Source organism: Panthera leo, chromosome D2 (genome assembly GCF_018350215.1).
Source record: "Panthera leo isolate Ple1 chromosome D2, P.leo_Ple1_pat1.1, whole genome shotgun sequence".
Taxonomy (NCBI): domain Eukaryota; kingdom Metazoa; phylum Chordata; class Mammalia; order Carnivora; family Felidae; genus Panthera; species Panthera leo.
The window spans coordinates 22,307,718-22,331,071 of record NC_056689.1 but is presented as its reverse complement, the minus strand read 5'-3'; the positions used below and the strand labels follow the sequence as shown (position 1 = coordinate 22,331,071).

General features: G+C 38.9%; 1 protein-coding gene across 3 annotated transcripts in view; it reads left to right on the top strand.

The window, feature by feature from the left end:
• Positions 1 to 23,354, top strand: part of RHOBTB1 (Rho related BTB domain containing 1) — a 260,530-nt gene that overhangs the window by 101,153 nt on the left and 136,023 nt on the right. The window lies entirely within an intron of this gene.

The following is a 23,354-nucleotide window of genomic DNA, read 5'->3' as shown; positions in this document are numbered from 1 at the left end:
TTTCTGGAGTAAGGGATGTGAGCTCTTCAAACACTGGGCATTTTGTTTTGTTTTGTTTTGCTTTTTAGCTCTTTGTTGAGACAAATTTTGAAATCTGCAACATCATTGTCACAAAGAATTCTTGTTATGTGAAGGTTATACATAGCTAGTGGCTCCAACTAAAGATGCAAATAAGATACTGAGGGGAGTAACTTCACTCTTCTGGAAATGCTAGAAAATTCCAACGTCCTGATTTGTGGGGAAATATTCATGAGAAAGGATTTTTCCTACTCCTAGCAGGAAAACCTCATTATGGTACAATCCCCTTTACCAATAAGCCTCTCTGCTTTGAGGTGCCAAACTGATTATCCAGGAATTTAGTTTCCTCTATGTATTAATTAGTTTGCTAGGACTGCTATAACAAAATACTGCAGACTGTGTGGCTTAAACAACAGAAACTTATTTTCTCCCAGTTGTGGAGGCTCTAAGCCCAAGACCAAGATGTCAGCAGATTTGGTTTCTCCTGAGGCTTGCAAATGGCCATCCTCTTGCAGTCTCTTCACATGGCTGTCCCTCTGCCACACACCCTAGTGTCTCTTCCATTTCTTATGAGGACATCAATCCTATTGGATTGGGGGCCCACCCTAAACAGTGTCATTTTACTTAATCATTTCTTTTAAAGAGTGTAACTCCACCTACCATTACATTCTGAGGAACTGGGAGATTAGACTTCAACATATAATTTTAGGGGAGAGGCACAACTCAGTCCATAACACTCTGAACTCCAGGAATCTGGCAGCTTGACTTCTCATGCTCCTGTCTTCACAGATCACCTCTGGCTAAGCCTACTGTCCCAAAATCAGGTTTAGCATGACTTCTTTCTGATTCCAGGGTCCATGGTGTCTCTGAAGCTATTAGTTACTTCCACTTACTTTTCTACCACTGCCAAAGTAACCAGGGGCGAAAAAAGAGTTCTATGTAGAATTCTGAGTCACTTGCTTATTCTACTGAACGCTGTGTGTGTGTGTGTGTGTGTGTTCTTCTTGACATAGAAAACAAACCTCCAGTTCCTTGTTTAAATGTAAGCATCAATAAATCTGTCACAGTTTCTCTGACATTGGCCATAGAAACTTTTTTTTAGATATGTCTCCCCGAGCAAGGGAAAGAAAAGCAAAAATAAACTATTGGTATTACATCAACATAAAAAGTTTCTGCAGAGCAAAGGAAATAATCAACAACAAAAAAAGACAACCTACTGGGGGCGCCTGAGTGGCTCAGTCGGTTAAGCGTTCAACTTCCACTTGGGTTGTGATCTCACGGTTGGTAAGTTCGAGCCCCACATCGGGCTGTGGGCTGACAGCTCAGAGCCTGGAGACTGCTTCAGATTCTGTGTCTCCCTCTGTCTGTCCCTCCGCTGCTTGCACTCTGTCTCTCACATTGTCTCAAAAATAAATAAACATTAAAAAAAAAAAAAAGACAACCTGCTGAATGGGAGAAGATCTTTGCAAAGGATATATCTAATAAGAGATGAATATCCAAAAAATATAAAGAACTTATACAACTCAACACACACACACACAACAACAACAACAAAACAAATAACCCAATTTAAAATGGTCAGAAGACATTAATAGGTGTTTCTCCAAAGATGGCATCCAGATGGCGAACAGACACATGAAAAGATGCTCAATATCACTCATCATCAGGGAAATGCAAACCAAAATCACAATAGATATCACCTTGCACCTGTCAGAATGGCTAAAATCAAAAACAGAAGAAACAACAAATGTTGGTGAGGACATGGAGAAAAAGGAACACTCGTGCAATGTTGGTGAGAATGCAAACTAGTGCAGCCACTGTGGAAAACTGTATGGAGGTTAAAGTTAAAAATAAAACTACCTACGATCCAGTAATCACACCACTGGGTAAATACCCAATGAGTACAAAAACACTAACTTGAAAGGATATATGCACCCCTATGTTTACTGCAACATTATTCACAATAACAATTATGGAAGCAGGCCAAGTATCCACTGATAGATGAATGGACAAAGAAGGTGTGGTATATATAAACAATGGGATATTACTCAACCATAAAGAAGAATGATATCTTGCCATTTCCAACAACATGGACAAACCTAGAAGGCACAATGTTAAGTACAATAAATCAGTCAGAAAAAGACAAATACCATATGATTTTACTCGTATGTGGAATTTAAGAAACAAAACAAATGAACAAACCAAGAAAAAATGAGACAAACCAAAAAATACTCTTAACTATGAAGAACAAACTGATGGTTACCAGAAGTTGGTGGGTGGGGTATGGGTGAAATAGGTGACAGGGATCAGGGGTACACTTACCATGATGAGCACTGAGTAATGTATAGAATTGTGAGAGAGAGAGCAAGCATGTGAATGTGAGTGGGGAGGAGGAGGGGCAGAGTGAGAGAGAGAGAGAGTGAGAGAGAGAATCCTAAGCAGGGTCCATGCTCAGTTTGGAGCCAGATTCAGGCCTCCATCCCACAACCCTGGGATCATGACCTAAGCTGAAATCAAGAGTCAGACGCTCAACCAACTGAGCCACCTAGGTGGCCCATGGAATTGTTGAATCAGTATATTGTACACCTGAACTAATATAACACTATATATATATAACTAATATATAACACTATATTTAACACTATATGCTAATTATACTAGAATTTTTAAAAAAATAATAATAAATAAGTAATTCACAACAATTCCATTTACATTTGTGTATAACTCAACCTTAAGAACAGAACTGTGGAAGAAATTCCAACAAAAGCAACCAAAAAGGAAGAGCCAAACAGAAGGGAAGAGAACAGTGAGAGAACAACGTCAAAGGAAGAAGGAAAAAGGAGATTCACATGCTGCACAGGCACCTTGAAGGATGTTCACCAATGAAAGGACACAGAGTTTGGAAATTAAGAAATCGCTGATCATCTTAAGAGCAGTTTCAGTGGAGCAGAGTGGAATTTGGCAAGCCAAAAACAGTTGGTTGAGAATTTAGTAAGTAGTAATTAACCAGAATAGTGAGTATCAAACAATATTTTCAAGACACAGAGAGAAGTAAGACAGTAAGCAGCTTGAAGCATGGCCGGTAGGACATGAAGCACCAAGAAATGAGTTTGTAAAAAAGGGTGAACATGGTTGTAGGTTCGGGATGGGGAGGAACTGTAAAGAAATTGAGGATTAGATGAAGAGAGAATATAACAAATGGAGAAAAAGACTGTCCCAGGGATGAAGCACAGACTAGGACATACTAGGAAAGTGTATGGAAGACTCGATAAAGAAAAAATTTCACATCAGGGGAGAACAGTTGTCAGCATGGTAACAGGAAAGACATCTGAGCTTTTCCTGGGCCTGGTAACACCGGGTAATTTTAGCAGCTCCCATTCAATGACCATTTGATACGAGACACGCCATGCTTCAGATGGCAGCTGGGGGAAGGAGGCCTTTTGGGAACTGGACTCATCTTCAAAACATCATTCTGCTGAAAAATTAATTAAGCAAAGAGTCAATTCACCAACTTTATCAGTTTATTTGTAATTTCTTTCTCTTAACTGTAAGTTTACAGCAATTAGTACTAGATGAGATTTTACAGATATTTGAAGATGTGGGAAAAGTTTTGGTTGACTGATTTTCATTTTGTTCTTTATACCACCATTTTAAGGAATATTTAATCTGTCAAAAGCAAAGCATCATGGAGTGCTTTAATCTATTTATGAATATATGTGATATTCAGAAAAGTATATTTAAATACCATAATCAAATCTCAGTGTTTCCTATGGAGTTTTAGGTTATGTACCTAAAACTAATATACCTTATTCCCTTTGCTTTGCCTACTGTTTGCCCCATTTGAGACCCTTTTGCCAAAATACTAAGTAGAAGAACCCACTCACATTGTTATTATAGCAATTAGGAGCCAAAATTTTGTATGTAATGCAGTTGCTCTTATTACTTCACAATTACTTTCCCTCCTAAAACAAGGACAGTATCCCCACGATGCAAAGGATCAATGAACCTGTCAGCTATTGAATAAAACTCATCACAAATAATTGTCCTTTGTATTTGTGCATCCAATGCCATCACTAAAATTTCTGCTGTGGTCTTCAAAACCTAGAATTTTTTAAAAATATGTCCATGTCCATCATTTAGTGCATAGCTGTGTTACTTGGGCTCTTTATGACTGCTGCAAGAGGCAAGTTCAGGATTTGCTGCAAGGGTACTGGGGACCTAGGGTAGCATTAGCTACAACGTCACGAGGTGGGAGTGGTGGGGGGGACCTGTAATTCCAAGACCAAGATGCATAATCAGCTCCACAGAAAGATCATTGGAGCCCAGGAGAGACCTGAGCAGCACTTATAACTAACATATTATCTGATCTCTCTATCACAATTTTGTATTTTGTATTTAGATTTAGATTTAATGTAGCTCAAATCTGAAGTCCTAATCACACAGTCCTTTAAAATAATCTTATCTCAGCAGTTCCACTTTCTTTCTCATCTTTGAATGGTTTCAACCTTTCCTTTTCCTGCAACTGTCAACAAGTCTTTGCTTTTGGATGTTTTACAGGGGAGCATAAACATTCATTTCCTAAACAAGCACCAAGACATATTTTATTTAGGCTTAAAAACTACTTCTCGCTACTGAGAGAATAACAAATTGGATTATATACGCAAATTTATAGAGTCCTTTGGGGATGGAAGAGGGTACCTCTTGACCCATCCATTTCGATCATGGGCCTCATAAGGAGTCTGGTTCATGGCCCAGAACCGGAATGCTGGACCACCACACCCATAATGTCAGCCACAAAGTATGTAAATAACACAGTTCTCCATAGTGGTGAAAAACTGATATAAGGTCTCCCAAGTTTAAGTTCTGGTCGCTAAGATGTTCATATAACTTAATACTAATATCTGACATGTTATTTAATCTCTTTCTGCCTTTGTTTTATCTTTCATGAAATCAGGTGAGAATTGGATGAGTGTGTGTGTGCATTACATATATATATATATATATATATATATATATATATACACACACATACATGCATATACACACATACACACATTTATATACACAGTTGGCACATAATATACACTCATGTTAGTGGTTTTGTACACACTAGAAAAGTCTCTAGATCACAGCTTAAGATCATACAACTTAAGTTCTTCCCTTCTTGCTTTTCAGAAGGCAAATCTCAACAGTTGAACTCAAATTAAATGCTATTATTTCTGTGATACATAATTTATTCAATGATTCAAGGAATATTTATTGAGTCATGCTCAATAAATGTCATGCTTTGTACTGAATGGTAATAAAATGTAGTGAAAAATAAAATGGTACAGTCTCCACCCTCGAGGAGTTTACAGTCTAGAAAGGAGGATTTCAAACTATAAATAAAGCACAATTAGAATTCATGTGATGGATAAAAGATTGGACACAGTTGGGCCAGACTCAAAGGAAACACAGATTTGCACTAGCAGATCTGCTGACCAACTATCCTCATATCCTGGGACACCCCTCAGTCCCAGGTTTGCCTAGGACTGAGAGGTGTCCCAGGATAGGAGACTTTCAATGCTAAAACTGGGACATTCCCAAGCTAACCAGGACAGCTGGCTCTCCTCCTAACAGGGAAGTCCCACAAAGGCAGGTATCTGCTTTATACTCTGGAGCATCTCCAGTGTGAGCCCCTAGGAATGGAGTACAATGGTTAAATATGGGGGTACTCTGGGGTCAAACAACACGTGCTCAAAGCCAGATTCCACTCACAAGCTGTGTAACCTCAGACACTTTATTCTTTCTCTCTGAGTCTCAATTTCCCCAAAATAGTGACATAGTTGATAAGTCGATGATAAGGATTAAATTAAAAATTAATATAGAGAATTATAAGGATTAAATTTTTAAAAATGGATACAAAGCTTTCTACACACTGCCTGGCACACTGTCCCATTAATTTTGCTACTAATGGCCACTAATTTTGCTACTTTGTAGACCCTCAACAAATATTTGTTGCATGAGCATATAATTGCATATACTTTGACAATTCTATCATGTTTCTGACAGTTACAAGTGTGTTTTTCCTTTGGAAGTTGGGTATGGAGTAATGAATATGACACCCCCTCACACACAGCCCACCACATGCATCTCAGACCACTCCTCATCACAGCTCTCCTTACACCTTTCTACATTCTTCTGGATCTGGTCATATTCCTTAGGAGTCTCTACATCCCACCAAGGCATGTCTTAAGCAGAACACTTCATTGTCCTGGTAATAGACAGAGTTACATTCTCTCCATCCCTCCCTAACCCTCAGCCCACCTCCTCAGGATGTCTGGTCTACCTTGTAGTCATTACTACTGTTAACATGGGAAATATTTGGTTGACTCAGCCAGGATCCAAGGAGTGAGCAGAAAGTTCCCTTCAGGAAACTCTCTCTCCCTCTCAGGAGAGGACCACTTGTACTCTTTCAAGGGTGTGCGGAAATGTACAGCCAGGAGCCAGGTCACATCTAATCTCTTAGGAGAGAGAGGTTGAGTTTCATCGGGAAGCAGGTTGACCTTGAACCAAACCAAAAATATCAATATGGCAAGGGGTTCACTGTCTAAATGAAGCAGCCAATGTGTATTATATAAAGAGTAATTCTAACAGGAAGCATTTTAGCTTCCAAAATAAAAGATTTCTAGACTCCTAGGAAAATGTAGGAAGTATAGAAGGAAAGACTTAGAAAAGTACAGAAAATACATTCATAATGCCCATGATTTTTCAGAGTTCTTCTAGGAGCATGTTAAAACTATCCCAAAATTCTGCAACCACACCAAAACTCTGATACCACCCTTTGGAATCTCATCCTCCTACACAAACGTATACACACACCCTATGAAAGTCACTGGTGTTGCAATCCATGCAATATGTGTCTCATTTATGAAGAGTGATTCCAATCGGAAAGCAAAACAGGGATTCAATGACTGATAGAATGCTGGACTAGGAGACTAGAGATGTTAGTGTCAGCCCAATCCATTTGTGACTATGGCAAATCCTTTACTTCTTTGTTCTTCTGTTGCTCTAGCTCTAAAAGGATCATGGCCATCTCTGTCCATTTCTCCTGCATAGGGAATTCATAAAGAGAAATAAGATCAAATGCATGGAGGTATTCTTCAGAATAGAACATATGCATACCTTATATTATTAATAATAAAAATTGGATTCAATAAGCCTGTTTTAAACAAAAGGCCAGGCAAGGGCAATTCCTCTGTAATAATGCCAGTCTTTTGTATCATGTAGACTTTGGAAATGTGAAGATATTTTGAAGCAATAGGAGGTGACTGTATAATCATTCTCTGTTAAATATTTTCAAGAGCCTTGCTCAAGTTAGTTTTAACTTTATTTAAATAATCAGTCAGAGCTTTAACACAGATATTAATTTTAAAACTCCCTTTCTATAGTAGATATTATATAAGCTTATTCTTCCTTTATAAAGCATTCAGTGCACATTGAGAGAAACAAGTAGTTTCTGATTATAAAGCATATTGAAAAATACAACTATCATCAGATAGTGTATGTTGGATAAATAACACTCAATCATGTGAGTCAGCCAACTACTGTGGATACAAACACATTTTTTGAGTCATGCTGGCTATTAATCAGTGGTAACACCAATGAACAGAATGAAAAATTTCACCCCAAACTGACTGTTGAAGTGTTGCACATAATATTGCCCATTCATTCTCCATGTAATTAGTCACACTGCCAGCTTTGATAAGGGGGTTGGGTTTCCTATATCTTTTCTGGTTTCTTGTGTACTGAACAGAAATTGCATTTGCTTTCACTTCTGCTTGTGATTGGAAACTTTGCTGACATGAATGTCACACCTGGAATAACAGGTGGAGCTGTGCTCTCAGTCTTTGATGAGCATATCAGTCCAGTAACAAGCAAACACTGTCATCAATAAGAAGTACACACTTCCGACTCACTGTGCCTGATAGCATTCTTTAGAAAAATGTCAGCAGTAAGGGGTCAATATCTTAATCTTACAGAAGAAAAACCCAACTTACCACCTGGCTGTGCTACTTAGATCTGCTACCTATTCATGTCCAGGTTCCTACTAGTTTGCTCTCTTGAGTGTTAGAGATCAGACAGAATTAGCAATTGATCAGTAATTATTGACAGGGTGTCCTTGAGCTGAGCTGATTTTGTCTATGTGGATTTTGATTTGACTCCCCTGTGACATAAGATACTTTTCATACTCTCAAAGAGATTATGATCTAGTGAAGAAGTCAAAACAAATATTTGGAAAATTAAAAGACCATGCAAATTGTAATAATACGGCTGAAGTGTAAGAATTGTCTAAAGACAGTAACTGAATAAATACCAAATGAATGATATTAAGGTCAGTGGTTTAGAAACAGTGCTCCAGGTAATCCCAAGTATTCAGGTGGGGGGAGCTCCCAAGGCAGCAGCAGAAGAGAAGAGAAGCTCCAAATGAGTAGGACTTCAGCCAAGCCCCCTTCCACCCCATCCACAACCTAGATTCTACCTCCGCCAGAGTAACTCTTGTGTTTGTTTTTTGTTTTCTGGGGTTTTTTTTAACTTTTTATAGTGGAAATTCACATACAATTTCATATCAAGAAAGGGATTCAGATTTGTTTTTTTAAAAGCCATTGATATATTTTTAAATGCTATGAATTTCAAAATTGCATAGTGTAATCACTAGTGTGTTTTCAGTAGGTTTTCTTGGTGGAAGAGAACAGAAGACTTGCCAGATGAAGAAGATTTGGATAGTCAGATGGCTTCCAGTTTAGTGGTTTATATAAAAACATTAAGATACTTAAACAGGTGGAAGTCCAAAGAGCTGGACTAAAGTTAGAGGACAATGCCACTTGTCCATAGGCTGTAGTGCAAGACAGTGAGAGAGAGGAGCCATATCACGATCAACACAGTCATCATTTCATTAGAATAATCCATGTACACACATACAGGGTAGATATAAGAAAGCTCAGAGAAGAGAAGAAGGTTTCCCAGTAAAGAGGCAGAGACCTGAGCGGCTCTATACGGAGTTAGTGTGGGTGGGACTCCTGGCCCATCTAAGGCAAACATAAGAGCTAGATCGGTTTCAGAAGTTAAAAGCAAGAGTCCTGGCTTGCCAAGAAACACTAGAAAAGTGAAATACAAGGACTAGGTCCTCTTCTCCCCCAAATCCTTTAGCCTTGAATAAAGTAAGCAGCAGAGAAAGCTCTAGAAAATGTCTTGATTCCACTTCTGCCTTCAGCTGACCTTTGAACCTAGCAACCAGGAGATATCAATTCTGCTTTTTTGTCTAAAGAGACGGAGTTGTAGGAAGTCAGAAACATTCCTCAGCACTTACAGCTAACAACAGAAAAATTGGTGTGCATTGTCTGAACACAAGTGATATATTTTTCGAAATTACACAAATAGAACTAAAGAATATTCAAGCACATCATAAGCATTCTTGGGCTACAAGCACAAAACATGGATAATTCAAGCATAAAAAATTACTAGAAGAATACCAGAGTGTCTTGCAGAATTAAAGATGAGGAACAAGGATTGGGAAGGGCAGAACAGGGCCGAGATGTGGGGACTCTCAACAGCAGAAGTCTAAGGAGCCCCCTCTGTAGGGGCTGCCTTTTGGGGTTTCCACCTGCTTCCATATCTGCATGATATGGAAGATTTACTTTTGCAGATTCTCCAAAAAGAACAGCTAGCTGTTACCAAGGAGTTTTAATCTGTGGTGCAGTCACCTATAGCAAAGAGAAAGGGTAAGTGGAGCTGGAGCAACTCTGTGAGCGGTGACGCCTCCACAGTGTGCAACTATTGCATACACCATTATTCCCTGGTCTAGGAGTCATGGGAGAAGCCATCTATGGGGTACTGGAATCCAATGAACTTAGTCAACCAAATATAGTAGTCATGATGGCCGCCATTTTGAAAAACAGAAATAAAGCAAGTTGTTCTGCTTTGAACTATTTAGTAGAGCCTAATATTAAAACGAGTGCTCCTCCAATGGGTTCTTATGACAGTGTTTACCCCACTATTGTACATACTATTATAATTACCTGTTTACCTTTGCCCCCACCCCACAGACTAGAAGCATCTCAAATATAGGGGCTGTTTCCTGCTCACATTTGCATTTCATCTATTAGGTGATCAATAAACATTTCTTACATGTAGGGAAACCATGCCTGTCAGACTCAGCATGGGCATAACTATTGGTCAGGAAAGGTATGTGTTCTTCAGGCAGAGGTTGTGAGTAAAATAACAGTAGATTACTGGAAGATGAGACCCTTGATCCAAGATTCATGCTGTGACTGTGGTTGGAAGGCTAATTAGAAATCAGGCAATACAGTCAGCTTGTGGGAGGCAGACCTCCACAGCACAGGCTGAAGCAAATGAGCCCTTGGAGGTAGTCCTGGTCCCTCCCCATCCTGGCTCCTAAGGTAAAGCCTGGCTGATCTTATTAAACGTTTGGGCTATTGTCTCCCAACTGGTTCTGCAACATCATATGCTGGGTCCTCTTCTTCTTCTTCTTCTAAATATTTGTCCTAAAATGGGAGAAGTAAATGTGGAGGTGCTATGTGATTCCCTTGCATCCTCTACCCAAAGAGAGATAATTTAATATTTTATTTTCTGTATAAACCATCCATAAACTGTTCATGTAAAGCCTGATTTCCAGGCAATCTGATTATGTCTTCTACTTCCCAAGGGGGTTTCTTCCACTCTACTGGTGAGAAGCTTTCCTCTTGTTAATCAAGGATCATGTTAATCATACCCCACCCCCACAGATGGAATTGAATAGTAGCAAAACCATCTCTAGTCTGGCTACCACTGAGGCCCACTAGAGACCACGGCTTCTTTGAAGAACGTTGCCAATATAGCTGACACTTCCCCAAATACTAACAAATCTCCAGGTCATCAGTGATCATTCTCAGAGTTAACAGATCATGTATCCTTGTGGATCACACATCTACTCAGAATTTTTCTGAGATAAAAGAACATGGATTATAACACTGCGAGCTCTTTATGCAACTTCTTAACAACTCTGTTCATGCTAATTAATTGCCAGCTCTTTGGAATATGATCAAAACCAAAGTCCCCTAGTGGCCAGGATGAAGGTCCACAGCTGATGCAGAAAACAGAGAGCCCAGAAGAAATTTCATCTGTCCTGGCAAGGAAACACAAAGAGAGAATCTGGGTCAAAAAGCAGACAGCTTCTACAGTGACATTTGCATCAAAGAAAAGGCTGAGAATATTATTAACTATAGAATAAATACATAAAATGTAACAATATTTGAAACCAAATAGCAACTCTGTCCTTTAAAAAAAGCATTATATTGCTTTCTTGGGAAGCATATATCTAAAATTACAATAATTCAGATTGCTTTCACTCAGAAACATTTTGTTAAAAGATTGCCTTACATCATATTTGAAAAACATAAGCAGACTTTTACCAAATATAGAAACAAAGACCATAAACTGAAAATAGAAGCCAGAAGACAGACTCAGTGGAAACTACAGAAATATTAACATTGTATTAGATTTGGCAGTGAAGAAATAGAAATATATCGGATTTACTACCTTTACAAAAGAATAAAAAATTAGGTGAAAAAAATATTCAAACTATCAGAAATAGCAAGACACTTTTTGGCAATACGTAAGGAAGAAGATTTATTTAACTTTGGAGAGGGTTGGCAGAAAGGGACTAAAATGAGAAACAATAATACCACATATTAACTTTGTTCTTAAACATCTACATTTAATGTATCAACTTTGGCTGTTGTTATATGCCTTGGCAATTCAATAAAGTTACTGGAATGGAAAATTGAAAATTTTTATTGTGATATTTCCAATTTCTCCACTAGTGGAATAGTTTAATAATAAGCCATTGCATATGCTTTCAGCATTCTCATTAAAATGAGTGAGCTACCATTTTTCTTTCTATTCCTAGTTATCAGCAACTTTATTTACCAGTGCATATTAGGTAGGACACAAAGCTCAGCTAACCATTTGTGGTTATAGTTTCTGAACAAGCAAGTATTACCTATTGCAAAGGCATAAGGTTTTAAAGCTGGAAGGAATCCTAAGTGGTTTCATATTCCGTATTTCTTAGTATCAATGAAGAAACTGAGGCTCAGAATGATTAAGTAACTTGTCCCAAGTCAACAGCTAGTCAATAGCTGAGTAGATGTCATCCTTCTAAAATGTTGTATTACAGTAGACTACCCTAGAATCCAAATTATCTCAGGAGTAGCCATTGAACATAGGCCTACAAATTCTTGTCTGGCAAAAAAAGAGAAAAAAAGAAACAGCCAAGGAGGATACTTAATTTATTAAAAGTCTACTTCAGCCTCTACCTTTACTTGGAATGGTTATTTTTCTTTTAGCTTTTATGAATCTGCCCCCAGTTTTTACATGGTTTAATGTTTTATAAAATGTCTCTCTGCTTTCACACATCAGAGTCATGCAGAATACTGATGACTCCCTAATTTGTAAGGTGATCTCTTCATAAAGCTGTATTAATTCCTTCGTTGGTCTTTGCAGAGTAAATCTACTTATAATCTGGTACCTGCAATTAAGTTGCTCATATAACAATTTATTTCCCTTTTAAGCAACAATCTGGGCACGTTTCTTTGGCTCAAGCACTACATAAACATTTATATTAACTATTAACCCTCCTGAGGCAATGGACTTGATGGAAACAGGAGCAGAGTGGAGCTGAAAGAACCAGGGGTGGATCCAGTTCTCAGTCTGGTTGCCAATAAGCCATGTGGCCTTGAACAAATCATTTATCTTCCCTGAACCTTTCACCGTGTGTAAAATGTATGAGGTCATTTTTATGACCCCTAAGATCTAAAACCCTGCATTTCCAAACTGATCATTTTTAAGCCACCCTTAACAATAATTATTATGTTTACACCCTAAGCTTCCATCCCGTTTACTTCCATGCACCTGATACATATTTCAGTCCTACCATTGAGAAAAGTAAATAAACTGCAACAAAATGTGACGTCTCCCCTACTATGCTGTGAACTCCATAAAAGGTTAATTCATTTTTATAGGCTTAGTGCCTGGCAGACTTGAAATTCTATGAATGTTTGATATATGGATGGATGGATGGATGGATGGATGGATGATTGCCACAGCATAGCAGTAAGGAGAACTTAAGTATAAGTTTACATTGCCTCTGTAAATAGCCTAAAGATCATTGTCCTGAACCTCATCAGACACTTACATGTAAGTTTACTTTTTTACAGCATAATGCTCATAGTACATCTCTTATACATGATCTCTTCTTGCCTAATCTTAGCCTGTTAACTTCCCTTCTTGATGATAAGCTTGTTGAGAGCAAGAGATGTGTCTAATTCGTCCAATTCAGTACCTATTCATTGCACTTACGCATAAGACTTTCATCAATTTAGCTAGTTAAATGAATTTTAAAATTAGTTTCAGTAGAATAGTAGCCAAATAAAATAAATGATACATTTTGTATCAAAGTATAAATCTTTTTGGGGGTGGGGGCAGAGGTTTGGAGTGAATTATCTGGGATGATAAAATTGTGACTTTTTTGTCCTTTTACCTTTTATTAATCTCAAAATTTCACCCCCCTATAAAAATCATTCATTCTTAGTGACTTTATTTTGCTTCATATATGGTCAGCTCGTAATTAACATAATATAATTAGGTCTAATGTAATCTAGGAAGATCTCACAGGAGAGGAAGCATGAAGAACCCTTTATTCAGCTGCAATTCAAAAAAAAAAGTCATGGTAGAGAGGTATTTGCATGGTTTCAGTTTATATGAAATCCAGTGGCATTGCAAAAGTATTCCCCTGACCTTGCATGCAAATCATCTCCACGTTGCTTCAATAGATTCTTTGTCAAATGTTAAGAGTCCACACTCCAGAATGATGCAGAATAGCAACAGCATATTGACTCCTGGTGGGATGTCCTACCCTCTTTTGACTTATTATCATGTGGATTATAGGATGTTTACTTTAGTAAGATGTCGTTCTGTTCTCAGATGGATGCCCATTTCTCTGGTCAAAGGAGGATTTCCATGCAAGCAGTTCTCCTTTTCAGGCAACATAAGTTCCCTGATTGCTATCTCATCACTTTCAGATTCACAATGTCATTCTGGCATAAACAATGTATATGAACACATACATAAAGTTAATATTTTCTAACTCAGTTTTTTAATAGTCATCACAATCCTAATTATGCTATTAATCCATTATAATTATACTCATTATTACAAATATGATTTGTTCATGGGGATCTTCATTATTGTAAGCAGTACATTACTGTTATAAATGTTATCAGTAAACCATAACTGTTAGAAACACTCTTAATGTATTTATTCTTTGTTTTATCAGGTCCCACATAATCCACATGGGCATATTTATGTCTATATAAACTTCAAAGGAACCAGATAATCTCTTACTCCCCAAAAATTACTGTCATGTTAATAAAAATAATAGCTGAGGCTTATGGAGCACCTGCCATGTGCCGACACTAAGTGTGTTAACACAGATAATTTCATTAATGTTCCAGGATCCTATGAGGTAAAAGCTTATATTAGCCCCATTTTACAGATAAGAAAACTAAGGCTTATACAGGTTAAATAACCACTCAAATGTTTAGAGCTAATAAGTGATGGAGATAGAACTGGAACCCAATTTCACTTCAGATTACTGTTTGGGATAGCAGATGAATCTGCTCATCTATTTGTGTAATTATTTCTTTAACTTTAAGTTTGCATGTCACTTTTAAATTCTGTCTTAAAACCAGAAGTATATACAGAGTTCAAGTTGAAATGTTTGCAATAGGAATTACAGGCTATCAAAAATATAATGAATATTATTACTGCAAAATTAGCAAATACAATAAATCAAAGTAGGAGAACAATGCAAGTATTATATAATTATCAGCATAGTTTTCTGTGAATGTGCTGTTGACTGATTAATTTTACAATTAGTAAACTTATTAACTGGGTACCTTAGCAGTTTTTTTTCTTTTCAGTGTGTAAGGTTTAAAGTTCAATTTCTTTCCACAAAGATTAAAGATTTTCCAGCTGCCAAAAGATAATAAGGCAAAAATGATTAAAAGTAAATTTAACCACAAAGGTTTTGATAGTACCACATTCCATCCCATCCATTTATGAATTGATTTTTGTAAAAAAGCAAATATGTAAAATCTGATATTCATCGTTCCCTTTATTATTTTCCATTTGCTGTAGTCCAATTAGTATCACATTCATAAGGATCATGTGCATAAAATAGATATGAAACCACATTCCCTCTGAAAGTTTAAAAGCATTTTAGAAAATATGCCTAACACATTATCTTAATGAAGACAGCATACAAATCAGAAATGTTTCCTGGCTTTGTAACCTAAAGCCAAAACAATATGAAACTTAAGAGCTTTCAAAACTATGAAATCTAAAAAGTTTAAATATTTACACTGGGAAGCCAATAAGTACTTTGAGAATATGAGAATTCACCCAGATAGCCTTTAGAACAAAACAACACATTGTGATCCATTTTAAAACTGCTGCTGTATTTACAAATCAAAAGCTTACTGAGGGTTGTCATATTCAAGACCTTATAAAGCATACTCCATGGAAAGCGCCCTCAAAGAGCTATCTTTTGAACTCTCAGGTTTATTTTGTCTGTTTTTAATTATGAAAATAAAACAGACACCTGTTTCACAATATTTAAAGAAAGAATTAGTATTTCTTAGCCTATTTTTTTATTACACAAAAATCCAGGTGGACATATCAGAACCAAGAACTCAATTTTTCATCTAGAATTCCTTATACTCAGATCTTCTGAGGCCTATGGGAATACTACATTTTTATCTGCAAAACCATCTACTAAACTTTCCTTTCAATTAAAATAGAAATGATACATAGCAAAAAGGGTGATTACATGAGTACACTTTTAAGAGGCATATTGCTTTTAAAAAGAAACTGAAAATGGGGAGCAAGGATGACACAGTGACTGCTATGAGCTTAGGGTCCGTTAGAGCCAGACTCCAATCCTGGTTTTGCCACTGACCAGATACACCGCCTTGACTAAGTCATTCGACTTGATTAAACCTCAGTTTTCCTCATCCAGAAACTAGGCATAATTATGCTAATTCCCTAATAACACTGCTGTGAAGGTCAGGTAATATAAGCAAGCATTTAGCAGACTCTTAGAAACAAAGCACATATTCAATAAATGGCAGTTAGCCTCACAGTTAGAAAAGAGGTAAACAACAGGTAAAAGTGAGATGTCATTTGTCATGGATGCTGCAACAACGCAAAAAAAAAAAAAAAAAAAAAAAAAAAAAAACATAACAGAAAGCAATTAGACGGCCGTTTCTATTTCCCTGGTGTGTTAGTGTAAAACAACGAAGCTTGGGCTGGACTAAAGAAGGAAATGCAAGTATCTTTCTTCACCACAAGCCATGCAGTTAGGAGATGGGCAATGAGAACTTGACCTAACAAAGAACCACATGCTCTGAGGAAACTGTGGATAATTAACTTGTTAAATAATTCACTGAAATCAACCACTTGTCATGCTGTCAACCGCTTGGTCACGGCTGAAGAGGCTGTGTAAAACAATGATGCTTACAATTCAAAACTCGTACAAAATTCCTTACTTGAAATGACCTCAAAGATCTTATTACAAGATTGAAATTAGGGTTACACCATGGCACACAGGTTTAAAAAGGGGGAAATGACAGTATCTTAGTCATTGCTTTATACCTAAGATTAACTATAAGAATGAAACACATAAAACTCCTCTTGTAAATTAAAAAAAAAAAAGTTAAATATCAGTAATCTCATATGGCTCAAACTAATTTTCTGGGGTTTTTCATGACACATCATTCTAAGTTCAGGGTAGCTTTGCCAGTCTACCATAGCAGGATGTGGACTAGCTTCAACCTTTTCAGAGTCCCTGAAAAGTGGGAAGGTTAGGCAAAATCGCAAACACAAACCCAATTTTCTACAGGAAGTTAAAGAATATAAGTAAGGTGACATTATGAAAGTAGAGTCGGCTATGTCACATCTGCATTAAAAATATTTTTTTTCCATGCAATCCTTGAGTACTCCACCAATTCTCCAGGGGCCAGTAATCCAATTTTTACAATATAAATTGACACAAGTTCCAAGGCCTTCTTTTGAATAATATTGAGCTCTGAGCTAAATCCCTGTTTAAAAAAAAAATTCAATTTCAGGGACTAATACACACAGCTAGTCCACACTAAGATCAGATGCCTCACTCACACAGGTGCACTCACTTCCAGGCATACTTGCAGGTCGGTATGACCATGTGGGTAGTTCTGGCCAATGAAGTGTGAAAGAGACAATGAGTATCTTCTCAGTGCTAGAAGAAAGCAAAAGGCCTATATGGTTTTCCTTACTACACCGCAATAATCAAGGAGGTCTTGAATTGAGATTACAGAGGCGCAAGATCAAAAGAGCTTGGATTGCCAAGGCACCTCAGATGGGATAACTGCCACAAAGAGTCAGACAAACCCAGTGGGTCCTTGTTTGAGCAAGAAATAAACTTTTATTGTGTTAAGACATTGAGAGTTTGGGGTCGTTTGTTACCACAGAACAGCCTAATGTAACCTAACTGGCAGAAACAATTTTGGAACTATCTGTAACCTGCCAGAGCAAGTGGGCTCACCCCTGCAGAGCCATCACACATCACAGCTGGATCTGGTAACAGACCAGACCTCCCCTGCACCCAATCACAGTTATACATCTCAGCTACGCCCTGCCAAGCCCCACAATGCAGCCCCAGGCGACAGTCCCACCTAGCCCTCCTGCTGCTCCACAGCAGACCATTGGGCACAGTGGACACAGAAGACAACATCTGAGTGCCCAGCTCTGATGATCAGAAGGGATTGCACTCCTGGGCTCCATGCAGTATCTCCTACACAAGGCTACTCCTCTAAGACTCACAGAAGTGGCGTGCACGTGGGTGGCTCAGTCGGTTAACCGTCCGACTTCGGCTCAGGTCATGATCTCACGATCCGTGAGTTCAAGTCCTGCATCAGGCTCTGTGCTGACCACTCAGAGCCTGGAGCCTGCTTCAGATTCTGTGTCTCCCTTTCTCTGCCCCTCCCCTGTTCACACTCTATATCTCTCTCGCAAATAAATAAACATTAAAATTTAAGAAAAAAAAGACTCACAGAAGTGGCTCATTTCTAATACATAGGAACAAACACAGAATCAGGCAAAATGAGGAAACAGAGGAACATGTTCCAGACACAAGAACAAGACATAAAAAAAAGACATTAATGAAATGGAGATAAACAATCATAATTCAAATAATGGTCATAAAGATGTTCGTCAAACTCAGACAAATGGATGTACACAGTGAGAGCCTCAACAAAGACAGAAAATATTAAAAAGTTCCAAACTGAAGTTATAAGCTGAAGAGTACAATAACTGAACTGAAAAACATACTAGAGGTTTTCACAGCAGACTGGATGAAACTGAAAAGCATATTAGTGATCTGGAAGACAGCACAACAGAACTCACCCAGACAGAACAGCAAAAAGAAAAAAAAAATTAAAGGGGCTCCCTTAAGAGACCTTTGGAAAAACATCAAGCAGAATAACGTTTGCATTTAGGGGCCCTCGATAGAGAAGATAGGGAGAAAGGGCCAGAAAATTTATTTGAAGACACAACGGCTAAAATCTTCACTAATCTGTAGAAGAAACACACCTAGGTCTAAGAAACCCAGAGAGTTACAAAAAAGATGAGCCCACAGAGATCTACATCAAGACACATTATAATTAAAATGGTAACAATTATAGATAAAGAGAGAATCTTAAAAGCAGCAAGAGAAAAACAATTTATTACATGCAAGAAAAACTGATAAAATGATCAGCAGACTTTTCAGCAGAGCCTTTGCAGGCTAGAAGAGAGTGGCCTGACATATTCAAAGTGCTGAAGGGAAGAAAAGTCCAACCAAGAATTCCCTATGTGACTGCAGAAAAATGAACCTGGACCACTTTCTTACACCATACACAAAAATAAATTCAAAATGGATGAAAGACCCAGGAGGGAAGATGGCGGCGTAGGAGGACGCTGGGCTTACCGCGCGTCCTGCTGATCACTTAGATTCCACCTACACCTGCCTAAATAACCCAGAAAACCGCCAGAGGATTAGCAGAACGGAGTCTCCGGAGCCAAGCGCAGACGAGAGGCCCACGGAAGAGGGTAGGAAGGGCGGCGAGGCGGTGCGCGCTCCACGGACTGGCGGGAGGGAGCCGGGGCGGAGGGGCGGCTCGCCGGCCAAGCAGAGCCCCCGAGTCTGGCTGGCAAAAGCGGAGGGGCTGGACGGACTGTGTTCCGACAGCAAGCGCGACTTAGCATCTGGGAGGTCATAAGTTAACAGCTCTGCTCAGAAAGCGGGAAGGCTGGAGGACAAAGGGAGGGAGAGCTGCTGAGCCCCCGGACACAGAGCTCAGCTTGGCGGGGAACAAAGGCACTTGCCAGCGCCATCTCCCCCGCCCATCCCCCAGCCAAAATCCCAAAGAGAACCAGTTCCTGCCAGGGAACTTGCTCGCTCCGCGCAAACACCCAACTCTGTGCTTCTGCGGAGCCAAACCTCCGGCAGTGGATCTGACTCCCTCCCACTGCCACAGGGCCCCTCCTGAAGTGGATCACCTAAGGAGAAGCGAGCTAAGCCTGCCCCTCCTGCCCCCGTGCACCTTGCCTACCCACCCCAGCTAATACGCCAGATCCCCAGCACCACAAGCCTGGCAGTGTGCAAGTAGCCCAGACGGGCCACGCCACCCCACAGTGAATCCCCCCCCTAGGAGAGGGGAAGAGAAGGCACACACCAGTCTGACTGTGGCCCCAGCGGTGGGCTGGGGGCAGACATCAGGTCAGACTGTGGCCCCGCCCACCAACTCCAGTTATACACCACAGCACAGGGGAAGTGCTCTGCAGGTCCTCACCACTCCAGGGACTATCCAAAATGACCAAACGGAAGAATTCCCCTCAGAAGAATCTCCAGGAAATAACAACAGCTAATGAACTGATCAAAAAAGATTTAAATAATATAACAGAAAGTGAATTTAGAATAATAGTCATAAAATTAATCGCTGGGCTTGAAAACAGTATAGAGGACAGCAGAGAATCTCTTGCCACAGAGATCAAGGGACTAAGGAACAGTCATGAGGAGCTGAAAAGCGCTTTAAACGAAATGCAAAACAAAATGGAAACGACGACGGCTCGGATTGAAGAGGCAGAGGAGAGAATAGGTGAACTAGAAGATAAAGTTATGGAAAAAGAGGAAGCTGAGAGAAAGAGAGATAAAAAAATCCAGGAGTATGAGGGGAAAATTAGAGAACTAAGTGATACACTAAAAAGAAATAATATACGCATAATTGGTATCCCAGAGGAGGAAGAGAGAGGGAAAGGTGCTGAAGGGGTACTTGAAGAAATTATAGCTGAGAACTTCCCTGAACTGGGGAAGGAAAAAGGCATTGAAATCCAAGAGGCACAGAGAACTCCCTTCAGACGTAACTTGAATCGATCTTCTGCACGACATATCATAGTGAAACTGACAAAATACAAGGATAAAGAGAAAATTCTGAAAGCAGCAAGGGATAAACGTGCCCTCACATATAAAGGGAGACCTATAAGACTCGTGACTGATCTCTCTTTTGAAACTTGGCAGGCCAGAAAGGATTGGCACGATATCTTCAGTGTGCTAAACAGAAAAAATATGCAGCCGAGAATCCTTTATCCAGCAAGTCTGTCATTTAGAATAGAAGGAGAGATAAAGGTCTTCCCAAACAAACAAAAACTGAAGGAATTTGTCACCACGAAACCAGCCCTACAAGAGATCCTAAGGGGGATCCTGTGAGACAAAGTACCAGAGACATCACTACAAGCATAAAACATACAGACATCAAAATGACTCTAAACCCGTATCTTTCTATAATAACACTGGATGTAAATGGATTAAATGCGCCAACCAAAAGACATAAGGTATCAGAATGGATAAAAAAACAAGACCCATCTATTTGCTGTCTACAAGAGACTCATTTTAGATCTGAGGACACCTTTAGATTGAGAGTGAGGGGATGGAGAACTATTTATCATGCTACTGGAAGCCAAAAGAAAGCTGGAGTAGCCATACTTATATCAGACAAACTAGACTTTAAATTAAAGGCTGTAACAAGAGATGAAGAAGGGCATTATATAATAATTACAGGGTCTATCCATCAGGAAGAGCTAACAATTATAAATGTCTATGTGCCAAATACCGGAGCCCCCAAATATATAAAACAATTACTCATAAACATAAGCAACCTTATTGATAAGAATGTGGTCATTGCAGGGGACTTTAACACCCCACTTACAGAAATGGATAGATCATCTAGACACACGGTCAATAAAGAAACAAGGGCCCTGAATGATACATTGGGTCAGCTGGACTTGACGGATATATTTAGAACTCTGCATCCCAGAGCAACAGAATATACTTTCTTCTCAAGTGCACATGGAACATTCTCCAAGATAGATCACATACTGGGTCACAAAACAGCCCTTCATAAGTTTACAAGAATTGAAATTATACCATGCATACTTTCAGACCACAATGCTATGAAGCTTGAAATCAACCACAGGAAAAAGTCTGGAAAACCTCCAAAAGCGTGGAGGTTAAAGAACACCCTACTAAAGAATGAGTGGGTCAACCAGGCAATTAGAGAAGAAATTAAAAAATATATGGAAACAAACGAAAATGAAAATACAACAATCCAAACGCTTTGGGATGCAGCGAAGGCAGTCCTGAGAGGAAAATACATTGCAATCCAGGCCTATCTCAAGAAACAAGAAAAATCCCAAATACAAAATCAGACAGCACACCTAAAGGAAATAGAAGCAGAACAGCAAAGGCAGCCTAAACCCAGCAGAAGAAGAGAAATAATAAAGATCAGAGCAGAAATAAACAATATAGAATCTAAAATAACTGTAGAGCAGATCAACGAAACCAAGAGTTGGTTTTTTGAAAAAATAAACAAAATTGACAAACCTCTAGCCAGGCTTCTCAAAAAGAAAAGGGAGATGACCCAAATAGATAAAATCATGAATGAAAATGGAATTATTACAACCAATCCCTCAGAGATACAAACAATTATCAGGGAATACTATGAAAAATTATATGCCAGCAAATTGGACAACCTGGAAGAAATGGACAAATTCCTAAACACCCACACTCTTCCAAAACTCAATCAGGAGGCAATAGAAAGCTTGAACAGACCCATAACCAGTGAAGAAATTGAATCGGTTATCAAAAATCTCCCAACAAATAAGAGTCCAGGACCAGATGGCTTCCCAGGGGAGTTCTACCAGATGTTGAAAGCAGAGATAATACCTATCCTTCTCAAGCTATTCCAAGAAATAGAAAGGGAAGGAAAACTTCCAGACTCATTCTATGAAGCCAGTATTACTTTGATTCCTAAACCAGACAGAGACCCAGTAAAAAAAGAGAACTACAGGCCAATATCCCTGATGAATATGGATGCAAAAATTCTCAATAAGATACTAGCAAATTGAATTCAACAGCATATAAAAAGAATTATTCACCATGATCAAGTGGGATTCATTCCTGGGATGCAGGGCTGGTTCAACATTCGCAAATCGATCAACGTGATACATCACATTAACAAAAAAAAAAGAGAAGAACCATATGATCCTGTCAATCGATGCAGAAAAGGCCTTTGACAAAATCCAGCACCCTTTCTTAATAAAAACCCTTGAGAAAGTCGGGATAGAAGGAACATACTTAAAGATCATAAAAGCCATTTATGAAAAGCCCACAGCTAACATCATCCTCAACGGGGAAAAACTGAGAGCTTTTTCCCTGAGATCAGGAACACGACAGGGATGCCCACTCTCACCGCTGTTGTTTAACATAGTGCTGGAAGTTCTAGCATCAGCAATCAGACAACAAAAGGAAATCAAAGGCATCAAAATTGGCAAAGATGAAGTCAAGCTTTCGCTTTTTGCAGATGACATGATATTATACATAGAAAACCCGATAGACTCCACCAAAAGTCTGCTAGAACTGATACATGAATTCAGCAAAGTTGCAGGATACAAAATCAATGTACAGAAATCAGTTGCATTCTTATACACTAACAATGAAGCAACAGAATGACAAATCAAAATGGATGAAAGACCTAAACAGACAGGAAGCCATCAAAATCCTACAGGAAAAAACAGGCAACAACCTCTTTGACCTCAGCTGCAGCAACTTCTTACTTGACATGTCTCTGGAGGCAAGGGAAACAAAAGCAAAAATGAACTCTTGGTAC